At 42.1% G+C, this 18,949-nt stretch overlaps 1 protein-coding gene across 1 annotated transcript in view; it reads right to left on the bottom strand.

The window, feature by feature from the left end:
- Positions 1-18,949, bottom strand: part of Kcnma1 (potassium calcium-activated channel subfamily M alpha 1) — a 697,898-nt gene that overhangs the window by 96,527 nt on the left and 582,422 nt on the right.

Genomic DNA, 18,949 nt, shown 5'->3' with positions numbered 1-18,949 from the left:
TTTGAAGTTCCTCTAATGTCATTCATATGTCTCTGAATCTCTCACATGCTTGAGCCCCTGGTAAGGTTTACTAGTAAATTGATCCTAGTGGCTACAGCCAGCATGGCAGAGTGAAAGGAACAGTCTCAAGATCAGGAGCCCTAGCTTCTTATTCCAAGGCCTAGATCTCATGTGTGGCATCGGCAAGACACTTCCCTCCTAGGGGATTGTAGTTCATTAAATGTAAGACATTCCCAGCTCTGTTTAGTGATGATTTGAGCTGAATGCTGTCTCCTCTTATGTGGGAAATATCACTGGAGTCAGCCATGGACTAAAGGCCACATAACTAGCCAGCCACAAATAACTCTCCAACACTTCCTACCAAGACTCCACCTAGAATGTCACTGACAAGGAAAATGAAGACTGTTGTGCCAAGGAAAAATCTAATTTGCCTTGGTAATTAAAGAGCCCTGGCTTCCAAAGAAATGAACCAGGGAACTTTGTAGAATATCAATGCTTATGTCTCATGCCTGTCTATTTAACCAAAACATTGGGAACATTGGACTTAGGATGCAGTTCAAGAGTAGAACAATTGTCTAGCAAGCTCAAGTTCCTAGGTTCAATCCCAAGCACTGCCCAATAAATAAATAAAATACCAGATTAATGATGAAAGCAAACAAACCTCAGGGTATGGCTTTTTCTTGTACTTTAAACAGACATACACTAAGAGAACCACAAGTTTAGATGGAGAAATAAGGCAGCTTCATCAAAAACAAGTTATATAAAAATAGTAATACAAAAATGCATGATGATGTCACATCAGAACTCAATAAATACCCCCAGACAAAAAGTACTACAGAGTGGGATATTCAGGGAAAATAAAGTAAGATTGGATACAAGAATGGGATGGGAAGAAACACTAGCCAGCTCTCCTGTGTGACCTGGGACTGAGGGGACATGGTCCCCTGGGGATACACACAGCCCATTTGAAAAAAAAAATGTATAGGGTGGTAATGATGTGAGGAGAGAGGAGGCTAGGCAGAGGCAACAGCTCAAGTAGAGCAAAGGGATGGAGCCTGCTAAAGAAAGGACTCTAAGAAAATCAATGTGAAGAGAGCAACCATAGCTCAGGAGACATGGATACACTCCTAGAAAGTCTCACATCCCCAAATATGAACTTTAGACAACATCTGGACAACTCAGGTCATCTTAAAGCTTCCAGTCCTTGATTCTAACTGCTCAGACTGAAAGTGAGTGTGATGTAAAGTAACTGGAGAAATCTACAGAGACCTACTCAATTCAGCCCACTTTCCTTCGGGCTGCTTCGCGTTACAGGGCCCAAGATAAGACATATACAAATGCATTCAGCCTGAATGCAGAGATCTGAGTCCACAACGGACATTTCATTTGGTCTGGATGAGGAGAACTGACAGCAGGATACCAGATAAAGACACTAAACCCCTTGGAGAAGAGTCCTGGGGGTTCCAGGAAGCTGACTCCTTACAGAGTGGTCAAGCTAAGCTTGACTCTGATTATTTCCCGAGTTTCTTTGAGTTGATCTTGACATCTGGGAAGAGGACTGGAAGACAGGCCAACAGGGAGCAGCTTTTAGAAAAAAGTAATGGCAATTATTTTTTCAAAACTTGCTGGTAACAAAACCAGTTCTTGAAAGTCGAATCATGGACAGGGAACTGCTTCCCCAGCCTTCTGCTGTGTGGTTTGGTCTGATCAATAACACTTTGTGATGGTCTCTGTAAAAATCACATGGGCAGCTCAAAGAAGACTGTATAGCACTGACTAGGACCCCTGGCCCCATGTCTGCAGGTCTAAAAAAAATCAAAACAGAAGCATCCTAATAGACTTTGCAAATTAATGACTTAAAATTACTCATTTGCAAAATAAGCAAAATATATGTCTCCCAAGTTACTAACAGGTAGAATAATGGCAAAATAGGTAAATTAATCATTCTAGGAAATATTTGAATTTTCCCTTTCTATAACCTCAGTAAAGTGCCTGAATCCTATAAAGTTCAATATTTATGCACAAGTTGTAGAGGTGTTTTTTTTTTTCAGTTGTTGTTGTTTTTTGAGATGTAGCTGTGATTTAAATAAATTAAAAAACGGGATCTGCATATGAATAAAAGAATTAAAAAGTTGTTGCTTTATGTCTGTTTTTTAAAAAACTATTCATTACTTACTTTTTTTAAGTCATGTTTGACTCACTGATAATGTCCAGGTTAAAAAACTAATCAACTTTCCTATAAATTTTACTAAAATCCAAAACCAGAAGTTAAAATAAACCCTTATCCCGTATGTCAGGATTTAGGTTTGGCCCCAGAGAGAAGAGCCACATCCAGTGGTGAACATGGACTCTAAATTAGTAATTACTTGTGAAAGAGTATCAAGTTAGAATATTTTTAATAGAACATTAATCTAGTACATTGATTAAATTTATAAATACACTTTTTATATTGTGATGTAGACTACAGGAATTAATCTGTATAAATCAATAGGCTAAAGACATAGGCATTCCACAGGACAATGTGGTGGAGGTAAGACAATTTGAGGGTTAATCTGGCTTTTGTGTTTTTATCTTTTAAAAATAAAGTGAATGCTTATTTAACTGGAACTCTCTCCAAGGTAGAATTATACCAGGCAAATTGGATTTAAAAGAAATATTGTAAGTTGAGAGATGTTTTCTTAATGGAGGTATATCTCTTGTAAAGAGTTTCAGATATTCATCTTAGAGAAATAAAGGAGAGAATCAAAAGAAAGAAAAGGCAGGAAGTGAATGAAACAGGAGGATAAATATTTATATGCCAGCGGGGGAGTGTTTCATTTGTAGGGTGGCAGCGCCACCTTCTGGTCATCTCTGATTTGAGGCCATCTATCTCCCAATCTAAGCATAAACGTAGAGTTGTACAGCTGTATTTCTCCAGTGCTGTTATATGTAAGAATTTTATTGCCCGTCAGCAGATTTCTAACACACTGGTTGAAATTTAATAATCTTCTACTACATAACGTATGGATTACATAAAAACTCAGCATGCTAATTGTTGACAAACCAATTCTAATATACAAAGCACTGTAAGTCACCCAGTAAATACCCAAATACATCAACAGAAAGAGCTCCCTTTTGTTCTAACTGTGTTATTAATACAACAACTTGATCTCTTAACACAAGACTCACGTTCATGTATTTCAACGAATGAAAGAATCGGGGACAGGCATTTCCCTTATTGAGACCCTCTCCTTTATTTACAATCGAGAAAGAAGGGGCATTTCCCCCCTTTTTAGAGAACAGGTACCTTGACCACAATGCCATTTAGGAAATTTGTTCATATAGCAAAGCCAGAGTTATACACACTGAAGATTACATCTATTAGATGTTATATTGTTTTATACAGCAATAAGGAAGTTGTGGAGAATATATATGTCACTGATACTACTGGCAGAGAAACACTACCTGTCATTTTTCAGGGGAAAAAAAGATCACACAGATGTGATAGCAAAGGAACACAATAAAGAGAAGAAACGGGAATGTGATAGTGTGTCTGATTATATCTGCAAAGGAAACTGTGAAATAAATTAACACCCAAGTACCCAGGAGATGCGGATGGTAGCTCCACTGCCAGCGATCGTTATGCGTCAGGGAAGTCTGGGGTTCTGTAATAAGAGAACTAAAGTGCAGGCTGTGAATCTGGTGGTGATAACTAATGGCCACACTACTTAAGACCATGATTGCATCTCTAACAGGGTATGGGGGTGGAGTAAGAATAACAAAAGAGTCTAAAGGAACATGGACCAAAGAGCGCAAAAAGATTTGTATTTGCACTCAGAAAAATAAACCCCAAATGGGATCAAAGGGCCCCAGGAAATGAAAAATGACAATTCCCATGTCTTCCTAATCTGATCTGGAGCCAAACTATCATGTGATAACTAACAGTGTGGGACTTCAGGGGAAGGGTACAGCTGTTCTTTGGGTGCTGGGGAAGGAGAGGAATACCATGGTCCATTCAGCTGAGTGAAACGTTATTTAGATTTAATCTCTAACCACAACAAAATAACTCAGGCAGTAACCAAAATTGTGTTTCTAAGGACATCAGAAGCAACTGTGTAAAATCGCCTTACATTCAGTTCTTCCAGCCATCCGGGTCAGGCTCGTGGGTAAAGAGAATCAAGGATCAGCATAACTTGATCTAAGCACATAGCCACTCTCACTGGCTACACAGGGAGTTTGGCCAGGAAGATCATGAACATAGGCCAAGGGTGGCATTTGTATACCATATGTCCTAGAGATACAGGGTTGCCAGTCGAGTTCTCAGCAGAGGAGGAAGGCCTAGGAGTATTCAGGGTCGGGGGAGTCCTGACTCTCAAGATTTAAGCTGTGTGTTGATTCTGCTTAGCCAGTGTGTTAAGTCAGGAAGGTAGAGTCTTGGCAACTGGCTGGGACCTGGGTGATTACAGGTGCAAGCCTTTCCTGAGGAGAAAGTGAGTAAGTTCAAATCCACAAGAAATAATAGGTAGATAAAAACAGCATATTTGGGTTAGAAAACTGAAGTCTGGATTCAAAGGACCTTAGAGTGACATCATCAAGGAAATGGTGAGATCTTACCTTTCCAATATACAACTCTACCTGAACAAAATGCAGGTAACCCAATGACACAAGGAAGGCAGACAACAGCATTGTCAGATCAAGCACAGAGTCCAAACACAACATGACTGCCAGAAGAGGGAATCAAAGAAATGCATCTCCTCACGAAACAGAGAGCAGTTCTAGAATGATCTGAGTTGTCCAGCAGTCTAAAGAACTAGCTATTTAGGCACAAATACCTTGCTCAAGACACTATAAGGAAACATGAAGAAGCATATGCTCAATAAACCATGAAAACACCTTATGGATAGAGTTTCCATGCCAGTTCCAAAGTGCCTGTTGAATTCCTACTATGTTCTTGACTACTGTGTGCAGTATGCCCAGAGTTCAAGGACAGTGCAGTAATTCCTATGTGTTGGTACTATTTGCTTTTATAAAAACTCTTCATGGAAGCTACCCTGCTTGGGGTTTATCTGGACAGCTACAGGCTTTCAGAGAAGACTCACTAATTCTGACTGGAGCTTTGGGCATAACCAGAGTTGGCACTACTTAAAAACTGAACCATGAAAGCAGAGTCAGCAAATGTTCCCCAGAACAAGTTAGATGGTAAATATTTTGGTTTTCTGGAGCCAAATCTCTCTGTTGGAACTCCTCTTTTATGCTGTGAACCCCAAATGTAGCCAGGGACAATAGGCAAATGAATGAGTATGACTGCATCACAGTCAAACTTCACTTGGGAAAGCAGGCTGAGGGCCAGATTCACCCCGTTGAGCCTCAGTTTACTGATAGGTAGGCTTTAACTACCTTGAAGAGTCCAGGGAAAGAATAAGGCACGGGAATTGTCACAGCAATGTGTAAGTCAGAAAAAGTGCTTTGGACAATACCTAGTGAACATTTATGTGAAAAACACAGATCTGGAAGCTCGTGGAGACTAGACAGTGAAGGATTCTCAATACCATGGTGATAAGTGAGAGCTAGAGATCAGCCAAATGTGACAGGTAACTGTCAAGAGAGCCACCAAAAGATCTTTTAGTTAGGTGTGGTGACTCAGACCTATAATCACAGCACCCCAAAGGCCAAGAAGGTTGGGTGGGGTGTTGCTAAGACTACAAGGCCAGCCTGAGCTACACAGTAAGTTTTAGGACCCAAAAGAACCAACCAAAAGTTCTCTGTCTTTAAAGTGAAATGACAATAATAATGAGTTTGCACTTTAAAATTATATAACTATGGGCTGGAGAGATGGCTCAGAGATTAAGAGCACTGGCTGCTCTTCCAGAGGTCTTGAGTTCAATTCCCAGCAACCACATGGTGGCTCACAACCATCTGTAATGCGATCTGGTGCCATCTTCTGGCCTGCAGGGATACATGCAGACAGAATACTGTATACATAATAAATAAATAAATATTTAGAAAATAATATAACTAGGGGATAGATATTTATTTAGCTCAGGGCTAGTACACTTGACCAGTGTTCAATTCTACATATGGAAAAACATAAATTAATAAACATTATATTATACTATTCTATCCAACCCAGTAGTGGGCTGGGGCAAGCAAGACTATTTGGAGGAAAATAGTGGTACGTCAAGCAAATAAGGCTGAGCCCCTGAAGTTGTTAGCTCTCATTACCCCCTAACCATGGTGATAGTTTTGAAATATGGCTCAGAGGCCAAACCAGCTGCTAATAGAATAGATGAGAGGGCAAGACAGTGTGTGGATTTATAGTTTCAAAATGTGCATGGATATTCATTCAACTACTGGTCCTGTCCTTCTGTCAGACCTACTCAAAGGGAACAATAAGTAAGGCACAGGTAAGGAGCCTAGGCTAGCTTGGCCTGCTCATAGAACTAATGACCCTACCAAGAAATTTACCATGGGACAAAGCAAGACACTCAGAGAAAGTCACAGAAAAGTGGTGGAATGAAACCTATATACCAAGTGTTATCACAACTGTGTGGAAGTCAAGAAACATCACGAAAATGAACTCTTCACCTCTGGTTTGCTTTTCAGCCTTCCATTCATCTTCTAAGAACACACTGAATCCACTGATTCTCCACACCCCCCTTAGAGGTGGAAAGGCTGCAAAAACAGGGCTCCAGTATGACCAGAAATGAGGAGATACAGAATCACATTCTCCTGAGCATTCAAATGCCCAAGAATTCCCTTCCAGAATCCCTGTGGCATGCTAAGACTGCACTTGTCACACCCACACCTTCCAGTCTAGAAAGTGCTTTTGGTCTGAAGATGGGTGTCCTTGTTTTGCCCCTTCACACTTCCACAAATTATGTTCCTGAACACTGGGAAGAAACAAAATAAGGTACAGCAAGCATGGCTAAGAAGGACCTTTGGGATAGTAGGTGGTTGCCATTCATTACGTAAAAGTTGGGTACTGTTTGTCTGGTGCAGCTATTGATAACCTTCAAGACACTGTGATTCAGATAACCACACGATGTAGGGGGACTTTCTCTGTCTAGTCCTCCTCAGGGGAGAAAAAAAAGAGGAGAGCTTTTAGAATAAGCTTGTCACAAAGAACAGTCTTCCAGGCTTTCTCGATCTCCAGTCTCACCCCCTCCCCAAGAGGCTGAGGACTCACAAATATGAACAATATCGATAAAGTACAATCTTTCTGTACTCAAGTAATCTCAGTCTTTTCTCCTGGGAGGATTATTAGGACACTGGCAGGCAGACTTCAGCACTTTGGAAGGATTTATGCTGGTGAGAGTGGAAATTAAAAAAAACAAAACCAAAAATTTTAGGTTCTATTTCAAAAAATAAAGAGAATCATAGTTCCAGGGTTTCAAGGGACCTTAGAGAGAACATCTTTCAGTTCCCTTATTTTACACAAATTTGCCAAAATTTCTTTCACATAGTCAAGATGGAAAGCAACTTCCTAGGGAGATTGTAGCTGCCTCTTACAGCTTTTGTTAGCTTATTTCTGTTGAGACTATGATTCCTTGATCTGGAAATTAAGTAAATTGATTCTACTTTAATTTTATAGCCTGTCATGCTAAGCTTTTCAACTCTCAGCCTCCATCCATGGGCTGTCTCTGCCAGTAATTGATTTGTCCTTTCATAAGGCTAGCTGGACAAGACTCCATCATGTGAAAAAGAAACACATTAGCTATAGTCAAAGTAGCTACTTATCATTATCCCCATCAATATCAGGAGAGATGGTTTTCTTTCGATCTAGGCATCTACTCATTCACTATGGGATCTGGGTCAAGTTCATCTTTTCATGTGTTAATGAAGGATGATAATAACAATAATAGATCATAACACTCAACATGAGCAAGGCAATCAAGTAACAAAGGGTGTGTGTGTGTGTGTGTGTGTGTGAGAGAGAGAGAGAGAGAGAGAGAGAGAGAGAGAGAGACAGAGAGAGAGACAGAGAGAGAGAGAGAATTTCTTTCTTTGCAACCCCTCTGAGATAAGACCTATTATTAACTTCACATACAGATGGGGAAGAGAAGTAATAGAGACATTCTGGAAATTATTTAGAGACTCTGGTGGAAATGGATGATGTCGATTCTGAAGCTGCCCAGATGAAATATCAGTGTCTTGAGAAGTATGAAGTTTCATACCCTCATAAAGCATTGTTCTTACTGCAGCAATCAGTATCCACTAAGTGTCCACTTGATGACTACATCAAAACAGGACCCCCAACCCACAAAACAAAACCCCACAGATTGTATCCTTCATCTATCTTCTAAAGCCCTCCTAGGATTTCAGATTTCAGTTGCCAGTGAGGTAAGTTAGCTCACTGAATGGTAAAGAGAAGAACCCCTAGATTTCCTTCTTACACAGACAGGGGAAAATACAAAAGATATCTGTCTACATGATGCTCTCCATAGTATAACTCCTTTATCCCTGTGTGCATTCTAGAATCTTTCATAGCTTCATTTCCACTTCCTGTTTCTTCATGGCAGGTCACCATAAGTCCTTTTGCGGTAACACCTGTTCATGGTGCTGGCTTTGAAGCATGCATGCTGGAGGTATTCTTCCAGTTCCCTGTGTGGCATGTCCTGTGCATAAATGTGTGCTTTTCTTCATTGAAGGAGTGGCCAGCTCAACTTTGACCAAATAGAGAGACCAGCTCAGAGCTGCTAGAAGATGAATGAGGTTGTAGCTCTGAGAATAAGCCAGGCACCTCAGAGCCCCTTCCTTGTCTTCAGTAGAGTGACCCAAATAACAGTTGTAATAGAAAGTAGATGTAAGTAGCTGGTCTTTGAAGTCCACAGACTGGGAAAAAGTGTCACTGGAGAGCTGATGGTAGAGTCACGAGCAGCCTTAAATGTTCCTTCACTCCGGCAGGTACATGCAGATCGTGACACCTCTCTCTAGTGATCCCTATCCTTATGCTGGCTCTATCTGTTGCTTCATTTTGTCCACCCTGATCCTCATGAAAAATAATAAGATCCACCGAAATTAGTAAAACTACATGTCACAAGTCCCTGGTCTTCGAGAATGAATGCTCTATACATGGTAGAGTCCTCATCTCTCTTAATTAAAAAATGTAACTTCATCTTTGCCACACCATTTTTCCATGAGCACTGTTTCTATATCTTCTCATCATTTCTGTATCTCCTATGTTCTTTCCTCTACAAAGGATGCTGACTATACCCACAAGCTATACTTTCAAGTTATGCCCTGTTCCTTATTCTGTTTCTCCCTTAAGTTCCTTGGGCATTGCAGCTCGTATGTGTACATGGGCATATTCTATGGTAAGCTTCTTAGAAAGCTTTAGAAGTTCATGGATCTGGGGTGAGCCTGCTCTGCATGCCATTTACTTCTTCATTGGTGGAGAATCCCTTCATTTATTCCTTCTTTTGCTCATCAAATATTTACTGAACTGGAATCCTTCAAGCCATTTTCCACTCAAGTGTTCTGACCAGCATAGAATACCAAATCATTGATAGCTGCATGCTATATTTCTGACTGTGGAAGGAAGACAGCCCCTACGTCCATTCTTGACTGAGTAAGATCCAATAAGCTCTAGCCCAGAAAGCTACTCTTGACTAAAACAAAGAGCACAGTAATGCAAGGAGGCAGCACTTCTCCCAGAAGACAAGCTCCTCGGTGTACAAATGCCCCTGCCACTGTCCACACATCTGGCACAGCTCTAGCCCCAATGTCCTCACCCACACATGTGACATGGTTCTGGCTCTGGAGCGGGAATCTTCTCACTTCATTTAAAAGTCAGTGAAGGTGGCCAATCATGAGATGGATGGACCTTAAGAGAGTTCACTTTGAGTTTGCATAGTATCTCCATTTGTAGGGAATGATTGGCACACATTTTGTGTTTGGAGGGGCTATGGCAGGTCCTTTCTAGTCCAAGGGAGTTTTCTTGTACTGTTGTCCTTGAATGTGAGAGAAATGCACTCACCAATTGATGATCAAAGAGGAAGAAGTAGAAATAGAAGCAGAAGAGGGAGGGAAGGAGGAAGGGAGGAAGGAAGGAAGGAAGGAAGGAAGGAAGGAAGGAAGGAAGGAAAGAAAGAGGGAGGGAACATCAGGCCAACTTTGGCTTAGCTCAGTCCATCTAAGCTGATCATAAGTAAACTTTCCTCAGAACAGGACTTTATGTGTACATGCAGCAATCTCCCTTCAAAACTGGCACTGGCTAGACATACAAAGAGGTCTCCTTAGTCATTAGTTTGAACATGGCTGACTTAGTTCTGTCCATCTTTATAGAGTCTATGTAGTGAACAGGTTGGCTGAAAAAGAAGAATTCTTGTAGCAAATGGAGCCTGGTTCAGCATACTGGTTAGAGCCAAAACTCTAGAGAGAGGAAGCTAGCATATTGCTAGCTGGTTGAGTGCATTCATCCACATTCCACTTCCAGAAGTTGGCACCCTTAACATGCACAGCCTACCACTGTGGGGAAATCCCGGGCATAAATAATTTCCCATGCTGTTTTAATGACTCTCTGGGGTCAATGGTGCACACAAATGTCACAGTTATGGACACAGACATGGAGACACAATGAACAGCGAGAAATGTCTTATGCACAAAGAAATAAAATGGAAAAGAAAATTGTGCCACACTACTTAGAAATGCCACATGATGTCCCAGGATTTTGTGTGGCAGTACTTCACAGGAAATGTGTTTTGTATTTCCACTGGATAGGGTAAGTAGTTGAAAACTGCAGTGGATTTTCAGTGAACAGGATGTGAAGTGCTTATTGTTTTTCCCCTCTGTAGATGTAAGGAGACACGCTGTCTCCCTGCGAAAGACAGGAGGAAAAAAGTCTCCCTGCCCTACTAGGAGATTTTCAAAAAGAATTTCTATGATCTGGAATTGAAGCTACCACATGCAGCTGAAGCCAGGACCCTTAGGGGCTGGTCATGTGTCCCAGCTGGTGGCCCCATTTGTTGGCTGCTCTGCCTGAGCCAATACTATCACATCAGCCCTTGAGCTGCCCACCTCTGTCACCTTCAACAAATTCAAGATTTATTCAACTGGAGGGATGGTATATGGAAGAAGAAATACTGGGTAAGGAAAGCAAATAGATGGAGTGCAGCCAGGTAGGTTGCCAGTACTTACCAGAGGTAAGGAAATCCCCCTCCCCAAAAGAAAATCCTCAAAAGCTCAAGTAGGAATTTCAATGCCTACTAGTCAGCCTGGGAGAATTAGACTTAAGAAATTTCACTAACCAATGGAATTCAACTACTCCAGAGCCATTAATTAAGCTGTCTTTAAAGAGACTACAACTTCTTAGACTAGCATTTGGATAATGGCCTTCATCTGTGGGGCCCCTGCTGATGCTCCACAAAACTCCTTCTTTCAGAGACTCCTTAGAGGACCTCCACTCTTCCTTCTCCCATCATAGCCTCTGGGATTTTCGCTTCCCTTATTTGGGGTGGGAGAGTTTCTCAGTTGTCTCACCATTACTGGTCTCTTTATGGAAGCCACTAGAGTGCCCCTGCTGGTTCATTTCCCTGTCCTGCCATCTCAATTGCTTTCTGTTGCCTTGCAGATTAAGAACAGCACCCTTTGTCTGGCCTCTGCCAAGGCCTATTTTACTCTTCTCCTCTCCCCACATTCTATAGAATAAATCCCAAGACTCATGGGTGGCCACCTGCTTTGCAAGGGACTCTGACATTACCCATATCACCTCTAGTTTCATCACTGCCATCTGCAGCTTTTTTCATCCCAGAGGGATTTACAGGCCTATGAACCTTATTCAGTTGTACAAAGATCTAAATGCCTCGACCTACCCAGAGAAGAGGTAGCCATACCAATCTGTATCAAATCCCAGCTCTACCACTTGCTTCCCCATCAAATTATTCAAATCTCACAAATGAGGTACTCTACAAATGACTCCATTTACAGCAACAGCAGCAGCAGCAGCAGCAATTGCTGACTGCCTTGTGGCAGAGGCAAATTAGTACCTGTCAACTGAGGTAGCACCTGCAAGGAAGGAAGCAAAGACCATATGCATATTAACCAACACACCTGCACATTCTTGCTGTTCTGGAAGAACACCTTAGACAGCAATGTAGCAATGGCATTGTCTAGTCCTGACAAGAATCCAACTTAACCAAGTAGCCATGTCCTAATATCATCCTATCAACAAGCCTAGCCCACAAGTTATGTATAGAATTAAAAATCTGTGAGATTGTGCTTCTGTGCTCACAAAAGATAAGGGTTACATTGTCAGCTAAAATTGGGAAAGCAAGTTCTCATCAAATCTCACTATGCCTCTTCTTATCAATGAGCATGGCCTGTCTATATTATCCTAAAATTGCTTTCCATTCATCTGCTTTATACTTCTGGGGTTAGGTGGGAATCAAAGATACCAAAGATGAACATCTTCTCTTTGAACAACATGCCCTAATCTTACTGAGCCAGTTACTGTCTAGCTCAGATGAGGGACTAAACAGAGAAAATGATGGGTACCATATGAGGAAGGAGAATCTCAATGTATGATGGGGACCAGAGGTGCCACACATGGACTGTTGGTTCCCATTGGGGTGGTATCTAAAGGAAGGATGTATAGAAGCCTGTGCAGCAGCCCACAGTGTCTCTTGACTAGCTTTATACCATTGTTGGTCTGATGCTAAATTGAGACAATGCCCAATCACATCACAACAAATTAGTCACAGACACGCAATAGCAATCAACTCAAGGGGCTACCCTGAATGGAGGCTGAGGGATTCCTGGCTCCATAGCTACATGCTCCCACAGATGTTTCTAAACGCCTCTTCCCAGAGGCCCACTTAGAGGGAAATTAAATGCAACTTTGACTTAATTAACGTTTTAAATGATAATGAATACAATGTAGATTCATAGGAGGCATTTACATTGTGTTGTAAAATTGATAAAAATTTAATAACTCTTTGTTAATAAGTTATGTCTCCCCAGACCCATAAAGCCTAAGGCACTGCAAACTCCAGACTTGGTCTAATCCACGCTCCTGTCGTAGGTAGAAGGAGGGAGGTGGACTTGACATTTGCTCCAAGCCTGCTCTAATTTAAACCTCTGCTTGTTCATCAGCAGTTGATTTCATCAAGTAAAGGTCAGGATTTGGGCTCAAGGCGGAGCCTTGACAAGAAGGCTCAAGTGAAGAGCGCACTGGCCCTGGCATCTGTCGCCCACGATACTGGAGGAGGAGGAGAAATGGAATGCTAGCTGGCTACACCTGTCTTCCACCATGGAGGGAAGAAGAAGAGCCCACTGCCTGGTGGTGAGAGCTGTCAAGGCCGGTATCCTGACAGCTGGCCACTGTCCTAAAATAAAAATACAAACATAATTTCCACGTCACCTTGCATAAGGACCTTTGTCTGGTATACCTATGGCATGCCAATGTATTTTTTCATTTGTCTTGAAAGAACCAGAATCATTTATGATAGCGTAGAGCTCCTGGAAAGGGAAGTATCTAAGTGACAGGGTACAGACATAGAAAGGGCCCTTCCTTCTTCCTTCTTTCCTCTTTCCGGCCTTTTTACTTCCTGTCTCTAAATTCTGTGTAAAAGAAAATATCCTTTGAAGCCCTGACTGTTCTGTCTGTTGTGTGATGTTCTCTTCCACATGGACACAGTGCTCTGCCATAGGTTATTACTTTAAGGGATTCAGCAACACCTTGTCTGTGGGTGAGGGGAAGGAACATGATCTCTTATGGCCGATCAACTGCTTCCCTTGACACTGGACTTGCAAACACTAGCATCACGGACTGATGAAGAGGAGCTTCGGCTTTCTTTTAAGACAATGTTAGGAGGTATTTTCCAAGGAAGGTTTTTCAAAGGCTGATTTCTGCCTCAGACATTACTGACTCCAGTAGCTGACAACTGTGTGCATGATTCATTACCTGAAGTGATGCGTCTTGCCAGTCAACTCTCTGCCCTGTGTACCTACCAGAAATTAAGCAAGAGTGGTTGGCTTCAGTGGCCTTGCTTGGGACAGTGGGAGTACTTGAAGAGGCTCTTCCTAGGGGCATCATTCATCTTCATCACATCTGATGGGTAAATGGCAGCCTGGTCTTATCTGCTTTCCTACTTTTTTTTTTAACTTCCCACAATAAATGGACAAATGGACAAATCAGGATGCATGGCCAAGGTTGGCTAAGGTGCCAGATAATCAAAAGGCTCTATTATTATTTGCAGTCAATGAGGGGGCGGGAGAAATAGGAAGAGTGAGAATAGACACAGACACATCAGACACAGATGCATGGTCATAAAATACATGGGAGGGTGGGGAGAGAGGGTGGTCATTGAGCAAAAGTTTCAATGAAATAGGAGGAAGGAACTCTGGTGCCCAACTGGACAGCAGGGTATCTCCCAGTGATTATAATACAGTGTGTTTTTCACAACAGCTAGAGAGAAGATTAGGGAGGTTTCATCACAAGAAATGATGTTTGAGGTGACACACATGCTAATTAGGCTGATATGATCTTGACACTATGTATGCACACATGGAAAACTCACATTGTATCCCATGCATTCTTGTCATTATATATCTGTTAAAGCACACAAGAAACACTAAAATTAACTCCACATGTGCTGAGTATCCTCTGGCTTTCTTTTTCCCATTTTCTTCACTGGTGACAGGAAGAAGAGTCATTGATTCCTAGAAGCAGAATGCATAATATTGAAGACTGGGGAGGTGGGGCTTGAGGAAGTTCCTCCAAACTATCAACGGAGTGATCTGCTTACAGACTGGTGGTGTTTAAATGTATCTTGCTAAACCTCATGTCTCCTCCAGGGCTCTGGAGCCTGTTGGCATAGGTACGTCCTGAGATGGTCTTCAATGCTGTTTCTACCCCATCTTCCAAATGCCATTAGTTCACTGGAGTGATTTCAGTTCCATTGGCAATGTTAATTCTCTGCCTGCACAAGCCAAAGGCCACTGAGGATGAGCTGGGTTTTGTTTATTACCTGACAAGACTCAAGATTGCTCTAAACTGACTGTGGTGTCTCCTTTCCATCTAATCATATCGGACATCTCCTCTCAGCTTAGCCCTCCAAGCTGAATGCCTCATCTATGATATGTGAATACAAGAAGAAAAAGCCATGCATGATTTAAAACTAGCTTCAGTAGTTTGCTGAAGGCTCTATGGAATCGTGCAGGTTAACTACTGGTGGATGAATGGCGGTATGAGGGATCTCAGGTTGTGCCTGAGCTAACGCTAGTTCCCAGCACAAACACAAAGGCCTGCTTTTCTTCCCCCACTTGATTAATTTGTTTACACCAGAGTTACTGATGGACTATCACCAGAATCACATCAGGCAGGTCTAGGCAGGTCCAAATCAATAGGGTCCTTCATTGCCACTATATCATAATTTTAATTGTCCCTTTCTATTACACTTAGCAATGAGACACCAGGCAAGACTGGACTCAAGAATAAACTTCCAAAGAGAGAGAGAGAATGTCCACTTCAAAAAGCGATACTGGAAAGAGCAGAACTGATTAGGACCTAGGTCTATATTGATGTGTGTGAGTATTTATGTTGTGAGACATGCTCTTTTTTCTGCACTAGAACGGAGACTTTGGAAGATGTCAGATGCACAGCATCCCAGTGTGTTTGAAGGGGGAGGACACACTGACAAGACGATCTAAAGTAGAAATAAGATCTACAGAATCAGAAAATGATGCTAATATTCTAGACTTTAATACTGGGCACCAATTTTAGATTTTAGTGTTGAGCCCTATTCTAGATATGAATATCAAACACTGAGTCTAGAGTTAAATATTAAACAATTCAGCATATGCATCTTCTGTGGTCACTATTCATCCTAGAATTTTTATGCGCTGTGTGTAAGTGGGTGGTATTTGTGTGTGGGAACCGATGTGAATGAGTGAGACAGGGTCTCTCATTAAATCTGAAGATAATCAATTCAGCTAGGCTGAATGACAAATGAGATTCAGGAATCTGCCCATTTCCACCCTTCACCCACCCAGCAAGTTATGGAGTTACAGGCATGAACCATTACTCCTGGCTTTTTACATGGGTTCTGGGGATCCAAACTCAGATTCTTGTGCCTGCACAATGGATCCAACTGAGCCTTTTCCTCAGGCTCAAGGGATTTAAAAACACAAATCTTTTAAAACGAGTCCTTCCTCTCTGAAGGTGTTTGTATCAATGGCTTGGCCTCCCATCTCCTTATGAGTACGACAGAAGACAAATGGCCTCCAAGTACCAGTCTTAACAAGGACTGGTCATGGGCCACGCCTCCAAGGAGAGGTGTGTCAAGCAGCAGTCAGAAGAGAGGTCTTTAATACCCTGTGAACACTTTTAATACATTACCACCTCTGGGAACCAGCTACTTCCCTTCCCACTTCAGAAAACATGTAATGGGGCTTTGTGTTTCAATTTAAAGTTCCTTACAAAACGGAAATCCTTTCCTTTATAAGTTTAAAAAAATAGCACAGAGGGAAAGACAAGGCAAGAGAGGAACGAATTAGGCAGTCTCTGAAGCACTACTGGCTCAACTGGAAACCGGCGACCAAAGCAAGCCCCATAATAGTGTAATGACCTTTAATGAGTGTCTTGGGAAACAATACAGTCCCGGCATAAAAGACAAAGGGCAAAACCCATCATGGTTCTGCTGACACTAATTCAAAATGATCTTCAGAACAACTAAAGAATGTAAGAGAAGTAATCTGACCTGCTCATCTGACCTCACTTTGATTCCAGGGCCCTTCTCCTGCCATTTCTAATTGTCAACCCCTCTCCATTTCACGTCTGCTCATATTTAATGAAAAGCCCACTCTCACCACTTCTCTTCAAGTCAATTCACTCTGTCAAATGGGCACCACCCAAACCACCACCCGTGTGGGGTGCCCGGAGATTGCTGTGGCACACTGCCAGGGGGATTCAGCAGAGACTGAAGGTTTCTTTTCCTTTTTTTTTTTTTTAATTGAAGAAGAACGACTGACATGGGCCTATAAAGGAGTTCAGCTTGGAATGGATTTTTCTAACTTATTATTAGTGGTCAAAGGTGAGTGGTCTCACACAGGGATGGATGAAACCTGCCTTTGTGTGATGAAGTGAAGACGGTGAAACAGAGAAGGCAAGCCACCACCAGAGCTGTCAATACCACTTAAGGCCTGAATCTTGTTGTCTTACACAGTGGGGGTTGTCCATGGAGGCAAGAAGGATGACAATACTATGAACAGGGTATTTCTGAGAGGATGGGACATTCTTACCCCAAGATTTTCTTTTCCTGGCCTCCATCAATGCCAGGATTAAATTGCAGAGCTGAGAAATCCCTCCAATTATGGTTTTTCTTGAATAAAATGGAAATTGCACATACTGGACACCATGAGCCTCACACGTGGGGACATAGATTTTTTTTACTGTGATTGGAGCAGATGATCAGTGAGCCAAGACATGACCACAGGACCCTAGTGCAGAGCCAAACTGGCTCCTTATTTTTTCCACCAAATCCATGGCCAAGCTTTTGGAGTGTGGTGGTTACTTGAGAAAAGAAGAAATTGTGCCTTAGGCTGAAGAGGGTTGGCAGTCACATCTATCACTGCCAATCAAAAGGATCTGGCCCAATGGTGCCACCATTGCTTACCCCATTGTCTTCCTAACCGGCTCTTCTTTGAACCTGATGTCTTGCTGCACATCAAAGACAAATTCTTTGTGTAGTTGTGACCTGCGTTACCTATGCTACGTAGCACATGAGTGAAAAAAAATTCTTGCAGGCAAAACAAAGGGATATCCATACGAACAAATTAAAAACAAAGCAAAATGAAATAAGTCAAAAGTTCTTTCTAAAATTTTAGGCCAAGGTGCTTGGCACAGTCTATAATGCCTCTCAATACAATACCATAAGTATCACTTTAAGTCAGTCTTGTCCCTTAGCACTTGTCAGGTAGCAGTGGATGGTGAATCAGAGGGGATAGCTCAATGGTCTCAGACCAGGCCTCTGAATGCCTTCAATACACAACTCCACACAGCTTACAGACTTCAAAAGTAAACCGCAGCTTTGGATGACAGCACTGTTACGTCTTAGCACTCTCTTTATCCAGTGAAGTTGGGGCTCTCACACTGGATATCCACAAGTGCACTGTGTTGGGACTGTCTTCAACAGGGACAGTGATGGCTTGACCATGTGCATCTGTCATGGGAACAAATGCTCATAAAGTAAATGTCCCTCTTCTTCCTTGTGGTGGGTGTGAACCACCACAAGGAGAAGAAAAGTTTGGCCTCTTTTGATTATTTAGGAGAAGAGTGGGTGGGTAAGCTAGCAATGCAGCACCAAGTACTGTGTTGGGTTCTTTAAAGAGAAATGGATGAAACACAGAGAGAATCATCATCTCCCAGTTCCTATACTACCACCAATAGGAATGCAGGGCCATGGTCAGATTTCAAGAGCATCCAAATTCTCATGCAGAATTCAAGCTCTCCTGCCAGTGGTCAAGGATGTACACCCCTAGCATCTCTAATCAATGCATTGTGTAACATCACCTACAAACTGTGCCAGCCAAATGAAAACAGGGTTGGGGGTGATCTCTAGAATTTGGTTCATCAGACTCAGCCTGTATAAAGGCTACAGCCTCTTTCACAGGGACGAGCTTGGTAGTGACAAAGGTCTGAGCTAAAAAGCGAAGGAGATCCTAGAGATTCAGGATTTAAATCTTTCTTATTTAGATTCATGACTGCTACACAATACCCTGGTTAAGTGGGACTAAATTGTTGGGAAAATTTAAGACATTAATGAGTGTCTCAGGAGTCTCCTTTGAGCGAGCTAACTTTTTAAAAGGAAGCACTAGAAACTGCCAGTGTATGGAGGGTGGCAAATTCAAAAATAAATATTCACTTCAAGAACTGAGGATAACATCTGGTTAGAAATACACAGAACAAAATTGTGTGTGTGTGTGTGTGTGTGTGTGTGTGTGTGTGTGTGTGTGTGTGTGTGTGTCTGCGCGC

The sequence above is a fragment of the Cricetulus griseus genome, assembly GCF_003668045.3.
Source record: "Cricetulus griseus strain 17A/GY chromosome 1 unlocalized genomic scaffold, alternate assembly CriGri-PICRH-1.0 chr1_1, whole genome shotgun sequence".
Classification (NCBI taxonomy): domain Eukaryota; kingdom Metazoa; phylum Chordata; class Mammalia; order Rodentia; family Cricetidae; genus Cricetulus; species Cricetulus griseus.
This window is presented reverse-complemented; position numbering and strand designations above follow the sequence as displayed.